The following is a 9,324-nucleotide window of genomic DNA, read 5'->3' as shown; positions in this document are numbered from 1 at the left end:
ATGTAGCAAGACCCACAGAAGCCAGGAGCCACGTTGGTGGAGCGCCCAATGGTGTGTTGAACAGAGTGGAGCTGGTGGGAGGAGATTATTTCTCCTTGGTGGCCTGAAGCAGGGCTGGCATTCGGAAAGCAGGTGGAGAGGCAAGTCTAAGCAGACATGTGAATGTGGACAGGCTCAGTCGTCCTCTCCACTAAGGCTGTAGTTCATGGGCTAAGCACGGTCATCTTTTCAGTATGCCCCGAGTCCCCTGCTGGGGCTTTTCAAGACTTGGCTAGCATCTCCTGGATGGAGAGTAGTGTCTCCCTCAATCAGTTACTTCCTTCCTTGATTTTTCTGCTGATGAGGTTAGCGATCTGCCTTGGCTCATGGTTCTCCTGGCGTGTTCATCCTCTACCTCATGAGAGACTGAAAAGCAGAGTCATGTCTAGTTCTTTCCAAAGCGAGGGTTTTGGAGAAGGCATAAAGCTGAGAAAGCGAAGGATTATTTGGAGTCCCTATCCATTTCCAAATCCAGTGACCACTGCAGACATTATTAATCGATCTCAGTGCTCATTGCTGCTATTCCTGGACATGGGTTAAAAAGCACCTGCCAGACAGCTCGCCCCTTCCTTTCTAAAGCACTTGTCTTCCACTGTTTCCTTCACACACAACAACCACACATTTAAAAGGACTTATTTAGGAACTGTTTCCAGCTAACCCCAAAGCTCCTTGAGGTGCAATAATGTATGAATTTGCCTTTCAGAGTCTCTAGAGACTGAGCACCTGTCATCTAGGAAAGGCACAGTTGGTGGCTGCAGCTGGAGAAAATGGCAGTTTAAGGAGAGAACCCAGGGCTCCTGTGAAAAATCGCTCATTTGCCCTGGTTTTTCAATTTCCTAATTCTGCACACTTGGGCAACTCTTTCCCCTTCTCTGGGCCTCAGTTTCTCTATCAACAAAACAAGGCTGAAACCACTATCTTCTCAGAGTCACCGTAGGTACGGAGAGTATCAAGGGACTAAAGACACATTGTAAGGTTGACCCCAGAGGAGCTATGTCCTGTCCCTTCTCTCTGTCAAGGCCATGAGCTGGCTGAGCAGAGGCTTCCTGGCTTTAGGGAACCTACATCTTCTTCTGATATGTGAGTTGGTTTCTTGTGAACCTACAGGTTGGTGGCCAGTGTGGCCTCTCTTTTCTTACTTGAGTCCAGAGAAGCAGCCTGGGTTCCAAGGATCCCGTAGAACAGCAGTTCTCAGCCTGTGGGCCACGACCTCTCTATGGGGTCTGTTGAATGACTCTTTCATAGGGATTGTCAAAGACCATTGAAAAACAGAGACGTTTGCATTATGTTTCATAACTAGCACAATTGCAGTTATAAAGTAGCAAAATGAAAATAATTTTATGGTCGGGGTCACCACAACACGAGGAAACGTATTAAAAGGTCTCAGTGTTGGGAAGGTGGAGAATCACTGCTGTAGAGAATGGGGCCCAGTCTCTCCCGATGCCTGTGGTACACATGGGAGTTTGCAGTCCCAGAGCACCCCACTGCATCTTAGTTTTATCTGCCTGCCTTCTCCACCACTTTTCCTCAGGCCTTCCTTCTTTCCATTGTGAGGAAAGATGAGGAAGGCCCTGTGGGCCCCTTTGTTGTTTCTCCAACTAGTCCCCATGGCCTCCCCACTGGGATGGATCCTCTAGAGTCTTTCTCCGCAAGACTTGAAGCCTGCTCTGCTCTGACCAATGAAGCCTACCTAATGCACCCCAGGGGTGGGTAGGGTGGGGTGGGGGGGTGGGTAAACAGATGCCTTAGTCAAGGCAGTTTGGCCTGCTCTGAGAGCTGAGGGCCCAGCATCCCAAGCCCTGGGAATTCTGTGCATGTATGCCAAATGCCCGTCACTAGTCCCAGAAAGGGTCTAATGTCAGAGAAAGATTCACTGTCCTGTCTTTTACTCTTAGCTGTGTAAACGTTCTCTTGGGGGTTAATGAACTGGGGAAATGGGTGCTTGAAGCCCAGAGACCTTGGGTTCTAGCATCGGGAAGCTAAGGATGGCCCAGAGAACATCAGCGATCAGGTTCAGAAGGGACTTGGGCTTTTCAGAGTCTGCTAATACTCTGAAGCCTGTCCAGCCTCATTTAAATGTCTCAGAAGAGTCCAGCGCCAGCTCCGCCCCTCTACAGTGCAACCTATCTCTCTACCTAAATCTAAACTCATGCCATCAGGGGTCCCAGGTGTCCTCAGTGCTAACATCTGTGTTTTTTCTGATAGTGAATTAATAATAGCATTCCTGACTTGAACTTCCTCTAGCACAGGAGTTCAAGGGTGTGGTCACCACTTCTGCAGCACATCTCTTCATGTCCCTGTCCCTTCCTTCCGTAATGTCCAACTCTAACAGCCGGTCCCCATTGGTGGCTCCTGATAGGCGGCTGTGACTCTGGGTGTGTATGTGTGTATGTATGTGTGTTTGTGTGTATATGTATGTATTGGTGTGTGTCTATGAGTGTTCCCCACTAGCCAGCCTTGAGACCTGGATATTGATAGACAAAGATCCTCCCCTACAGACAGCCACTAGGGACACACACACACACACACACACACACACACACACACACACACACACAGAGAGAGAGAGAGAGAGAGAGAGAGAGAGAGAGAGAGAGAGAGAGAGAAATGACAGAACCAGAGTTCCTATCTAGTTGCTTCTGCATCCTGCTCCAGTGCTCGGGCACACTGGGAAGGCTGAGCGTTCCTCATTGCTTGATGGCTGTGACATCTAGCCATAGATAAAACTAAGGAACTCCTCAGTGCTCTTGGGAGGTCCCTGTCTTTCAGCATGTGGCTTTGATTAGGAATGGCCCTCAAACCACTTGGCCTTTCTTGAGCCAATAGGTTGAAATTGTCCCTGCAGAGGACACTCAAGAACTCTCCCTGCGATTTATACCTTGAGCAGAGATGCTGATTCTGGAAACTACTCAGTATCACACAAAGTGTACACACACATATATACACAAGCACACACATACACGTATACACACATATACATAAACACATACATACACAAATACATAAATACATACATGAACGTACACACATAAACACATGCACACATATACACACATACACATGCATATATACACACATATACACATACATATCCACACACATATACAGATACACACACATACACACATTTACACACAAATATGCACATACACATATATATCTACACATAAACATACACATACACACGAACTCACATATACACACATATACACACAAACACATATTCACACAAACACACATTCACACATATTTGCATTATATATAAACATATGCACACACATACACACAGATACATACACCCTGAGAATGTGCATGTGTGTGTATGCACACATGCATGTATATACTCGTTCAGAAGCCAGAGGAAGATGTGGATTCTTGCTGAACCTCAAGCTTTCCACTTAGGTAGGCTGAGCAACCAGTAAGCTCCCAGGATTCACTTGTCTCCACCCCTTGTCACTGGTCACTGGGGCTACAGGCACTCCATGCCTGGCTTTTTAATGTGGGAGCTGGGGATTTATATTCAAGTTCTCATACTTGCCCAGCAAGGACTCTTACCCACTGAGCCATCTCACTAGCCCCAGACTTCCCAGTTTTGCCAAAGGCAGGTATGGCCATTGCTAACATCTTCTTCAGGTCATTTGCAGTCACAACACCCATCAAAGCCACTGGTGCCTAGAGCATCTACTGTGCAGTAACATCAGTCTGCTGGATAAATTAACCGTCGAGAAGTGCGACTGATAGGAGAGATATCTGTGGCCGTTTTAATTTGTGTTTTGTTCACAATCTAAAAAGCTGCGAATTCACGGTGCTCAGTTCTCTGAAGCTCTCTCCCACCTCCCCCAGGATGGCAGCTTCATGCTGGCTGAACTGCAGCTGCAGAAAGCTGCTGTCCCAGGCAGGGAGCAGAAGACATGTGCACACAAAAGGCCCGGGCTCTGGAAGCCAGGCTCCTTGAGTCACATTCTGGCTGAGAGGCAGGCAGAATCATGGAGACAGACTGGCAGCAGGGTGGCAGGGAGGTGCTGTCTTTGTTGAGCTGTGTGGCCCCCAGGAGCAATGTCACACAGCCCTAGTGAGTCCTGGAGTAATCCTAGAGGCAGTTCTAGATGGTGACTGGCAGAATTTGGGAGTCCCTTGAGACGGGTGCCAGATGGTGCTCCTGTCAATCTCTAGCCTCAGGGCTGTAGGAGTATATTCGGGTCACATTCTGGGTTTCCCACTGTCCAGTAAGACTGAGTACAAAATCAGATGCACCGTCATCAACCTAGAAAATGGCGTCCTTTTCCTGGTCAAGAGTGGAAGCATGCTCAAGGCTGCTAACACATCAGCTGCAGGGTGGTGGAGCTTGGTTCTGCTCTCTTACGTCCATTGCTGTGTGCTTCAGTGTATGAACCCTGCCTGGCATGTACATAGCAGACATTTAAAAACTGCTGGTACCTCATGGCACAGCAGAAAAATCATCTTTTACTGGGTGATCACTGCCTGCTAGAGATGCTTCCTCAGACTTCTCGCAGCAGCCCAGGACTGGATGCCCACCCTTTATTTTCTCTCTCCTCCCTCTCCCTCCTCCCTCTCCCTCCCCTCTTTATTCTGGTCATCCTGAGGAATCTATGCATATGATTTATTGGAAGCAGTGTATGTGTGTGTGTGTGTGTGTGTGTGTGTCTGTGTGTGTGTGTGTGTGTGTCTGTGTGTGTGTCTGTGTGTGTGTGTGTATGTGTAAGCTAGAATGTCACTTGTCATATTTCACATCTTCTGTCATCCACAACATTTTGCCATCCACATGATGCCAGATATGAGTGGCCTCCAGGACCCCACAGATCCCATCTACTGGTAAATATGTATAGACTTTTGGGGTTTACACACACAGGCCAGGGCCATGTGCATGTCTCAGAGGGTAGGGCTTACCTCTGAATGTGTGCTTTGCTGCCACAAAGCACCAAGGGTCCCTTTTTTGGTGTTATCAGCTTTAATGTTCTTCTGAATTCTCGTTAAGTCCTGTCTAGTTGGTACACATGGATACCACCTTGTTCTGAAATATATTTTTTGATCCTGTTTTGGAGGCGGAATCATAGCCTCGGAGAAGTGACATGCTCAGAGGCCCTCAGCTGAGTTGTGAATACCTGCGTGTGTATGACACCCTGAGCGCAGTGTGGAATGTCCAGCCACCTTTGGATGGGCCTACAGCTATGTCACAGCTGAGTGGACATTTGTGGGTGCCTCCAGCAGAGCATCTTGTGCTGGGATCGAGCGCCACCTGGTGGCCTCTAGGGGGAAAATGCTTGGGAAAGAAGAAGGGAAGGCGAGGAAGAAGGAAGACCACCTTTAAGGTTGAGGCTTTTTACAAATACAAAACCAGAACATTGTTGCCAAAAGTTTGACTATAACTGTTTTATTTGTACTTTTCTTAGCTTCTGTGTTTGAGACCTGGTCTACCTGTGTAAGCCAGGTTGGCCTTAAACTCTCCTTAGTCATCCTAGTCACCTGATGCTGGGGTGACATATGTATACCTCCATAAAAGGCTTAACTGTGCAGTGTATGTGTGTTCTTGTCAGCGTGGTGGGGCATGCCACAGTATGAATGAGGGGTCAGAGGAGAACTCTGGATTTTTATCTTCCATGTTGTTTGGACAGGATCTGTGATGTAGATCAGGCTAGCCTGAGGGTTTCCAGGGATTCTTCTGTCTCCAGTCAGGACTGGTCCTGGGATTACAAATGTGCGACTGCATCCAGCTTTCACACAGGTACTGGGGATTTGAACTCAGGCCCTCATGCATGCTGGGTAATCACTTTATCCACTGAGTCATCTCTCTCGCCCAAATGTTCTTTAAAGCTTGGCACACCTACACAAAAAGGCCAAAACTCCCAAGGGAACATCTCACTGAGTCTTCTAGTCTTCCCCCATCCTGCATTTCACCCGGTAGCCCTGCTCTGGCTTCTAACACTAAGTTACTGGGTGGGAGGCTGTGTTAAGTGAGAATCGAGCAGTTTTCCTTGAATTTTGCTGTCTTTGCATGATGCTGTTTGTACATTTTGAGCTGGTCAATTTCTACATAGGTTCTGGTTTCTCTAATGGCAGTATGTTGTGTGAACAGACCTCAGGTCTTTCCTTTTGTTGATGGGTCCCAGGCCTGAGTCCAACCTTAAGCTGCACCAATGGGGACTGCTATGAACAGCTAGCATGTCTCTAGTGCTGACATGCACCAATCAAAAATGCTGGGCCATGGGGTCGTTGAAGTTGGCCTTAGCAAGTGCTGCATTTTTCTGGTAGTTGGCTAACACAGTATCCAGGGCTGTGCATGAGAATTCAGGTTGCTCTATAAAGCCTGCTGGCAATTGTCACTGTCATGCATGGTTGTCCTGTCTGGCATGCAGTGGCACTTCCTTTGTATACATTGTGTGATTATGTCCTATCATTTGTACATCCTGAGGACTGAGAAATTTTTAGGCTTATCAATAGCCACTTACCTATCCTATTTTGTAAAATGCCTGCGTGATAGCTAGATTTTTGACTGTTTCCAGTTTGGTGAGCTTGCACTGTGTGCCAGACACCCATCCATCCCCCTTGGGGCAGTTGGTTTTTTGACTTTTACTGTTCTTTGTTGAGTAGAAAATTTCATTTTAATGCAGTCCGTGTGTGCATATGTGTATGTGCACACGCACGTGTGTTTTCCTTCTCCAAGGCCATTTGTTTTCAAAGCATTGCCACCACCTGGATCCACTTGGATTTAAATTTTGCTTATGATGTGGCCATATGCATTTCCCATATGGATATTAAAGTGTCCTGTCTGGTCTGCTGGGAAGATACTCAGCTTCTGGTGTGCCATAACAGAGCCACTCTGTTTCTGTTGTGTGTCCGTTTCTGGGGAGAGTGATGTGGCTGTATGGTTTGCAGGAAATTCCAAAGTTTATGAGGTCCTCAGAAGACACAGTGCGCTGTGGGTAATGCTGTCAGAGCCTGGCTTGGGGCTGGCTGGGACATGTTTTTTTTTCTGTGCTGGCTGTTCTGTGGGCTTAGACTCACTGAGCTGTTAGGCCAGGTTATCAGGAAGATGAACATGCACAGTGGGCTCCTTCCTGGAAAACCCCTGGCCTCACAGAGCATCCACAGAGCCTTCTTGGTTGCAGGTGGAGTGCATCCCATCTTCTTCCGGCCTTAGCTGAGCTCCAAGGAAGCGACAGGCTTGACTATGTCTGGAAGATGGCTCCTGACTGCCCTAAATAGAGTCCAGAGGCACAGTGAGTCCCCTGGGGGTGTGACTCAGCTCAGCAAGAGTTACTAGTGAAAGTCAGTTCACACAGATTCTCTATCTGGGGGCCTGGAGGAGAATCCCCGAGACTCTGGTTTAAGGTTTCTAGTGAAAAACAATGCAGTGCTTCTGCCACATGGAGCCACCAGCCTGGTGGAGCCACCAGCCTGAGAGGGACAGGTCAGAGAGGGCAGTGGGTTGTGGGCTCCAATGGGAGCTCTGCCACAGCTCAGAGGGACCTTAAGGGAACTCTGTCCTTCATCTCTCTATGCTATGGGTTGGATTATGTCTCACCAAAAGATTTGCTCAAATCCTGAAACACCGCCTTATTTGAAAATAGGTCCTTTGGAAGATTGGTAGGTTGAGATGAGGTTATTCAGGTAAGCCCTAATTGGATATAATCCATGAAACAGAAACACAGAGAGATAAGCTATGTGACAATGGAGGTGGGACTTGTGGTTGGTTGCCAGGGACACCCGTGGCTTAGGCAATGAGACCAGGAAGAGTTCCCTCAGAGTTTAGCATACAGCCACATCGGTATCTTGATTTTGGACCCCCAGCTCCCAGAGCTCTGCAACAGGAGGCCCTGTGAACAGGGCTGGTTGATACCTCTGCCTGCTGCATCCATCTCCAGTTTCCCTGTCTGGTTCCTTACTGACCATGGGAGACACATGGTAGGGGCTGAGAGTGACTCATCCAACTGATCCCTATAGACTCAGTTGCTCTGGTCTTCTCTCTGCTCTCCCTCAGCTAATGTGTGGCCCAACAAACCACTCTCAAGGTCAGGATGACGTCTCCTAGAAACGTGTCCCTTACGTTCATGCCTTTAATGACAGGATTGTCCCAGCTTTGCCTCACTTGCTCTCAACATGATTTAAGTCTTTCAACAATGGCTGGTGTCTTACACCACTGACCCAGCCAGGCCCTTTGGAATGTTACTTTGTGATTCTTCCCTCCTATGTGGATACAGGCTAGTCTCAAGCTTTGAATCTGAGCTGACCTTGGTGCTTGCTTTGGCCACTATAGACCAGCGTGAACTAGAACACAGTGTAATTCATGTCCTAGTTCTGAGCCGAGCCTCTTAGACCTTGTTGCCTCTTAGAATAAAGACATTCCACTAACACAAGCCCAGGCTTGTCTGTTAGGCCAGAGAACAGCCATTCTGAACAGGACTTTTCAGGACCATCTTGCCCTAGCTGACACAGACACAGAGTCTAGGTCTGCCAAGGCCACTCACAGCACCTCAGCTCAGTGGACCTGTAGGCTTGTAGAAAGTGCATGCTTTCAACTCTGCTTAGGGTGATTTGTTACACAGCATAGCTCACTGATGCAACTCCTTAGTTAACCTCCAGACATGCCCTCCCTTTTATAAACACTTTCTCCAAGGGGCCAGCAGGGTTGTCTCCTCTTCTCTCCCTCATGGGAACTCCAGACAGAGGCTTGCAGGCCTGATCTCTTCAGGTATAAGAGGCTAGCCCTTGCCACTGCAGATGCTGGGCCGTCTCTGTAGTTCCCTGTGATCGTGACCCCTCAGGATTTCTGCTGATGAGCATTTTCAGTCTCTCTTTTCTCCAGAGTTCAAGTTACACAGAGGCAGGAGTATGTCTGTTCCCACTTACACTGTCCTCAGCCTTGTAGCTGCAACACACAGTGGGTACACATGAACACACAGTGGGTACACATGGAGAGTTGCAAAGCTTACGACTCCCTCGCCCCCGGTATTTCCTTTTCACTGCCCTTGCTGTCTCGGTCCTCTCCCTCCAGATTTAACTACAGCTTCCCAGGTACTGTGTAGTCCTAGCCTCTGAGCCCTTGCATGCTCTGTTCTCTCTGCCTACTCCTCCCTCTCTCCTACAGATCCCAGCATTCTTGTGTCTCAGTAAAAGCAACCTCGTCCTCCAGGAAGCCTTTCCTTTCCAGGGACTTGACTCCATTTTGTGCCCAGGGTTTCTTACCTGCTCACTCCTCTGTCATAGGGACTCTAAGCCCTGTGGGTTGGTGGGTGGGTGGGATAATGGACTAGCAGGATCCCGGTC

Source organism: Arvicanthis niloticus, chromosome 18 (genome assembly GCF_011762505.2).
Source record: "Arvicanthis niloticus isolate mArvNil1 chromosome 18, mArvNil1.pat.X, whole genome shotgun sequence".
Lineage (NCBI taxonomy): Eukaryota > Metazoa > Chordata > Mammalia > Rodentia > Muridae > Arvicanthis > Arvicanthis niloticus.
The sequence above is the reverse complement of the archived record's forward strand: the minus strand, read 5'-3'. Positions refer to the sequence as shown.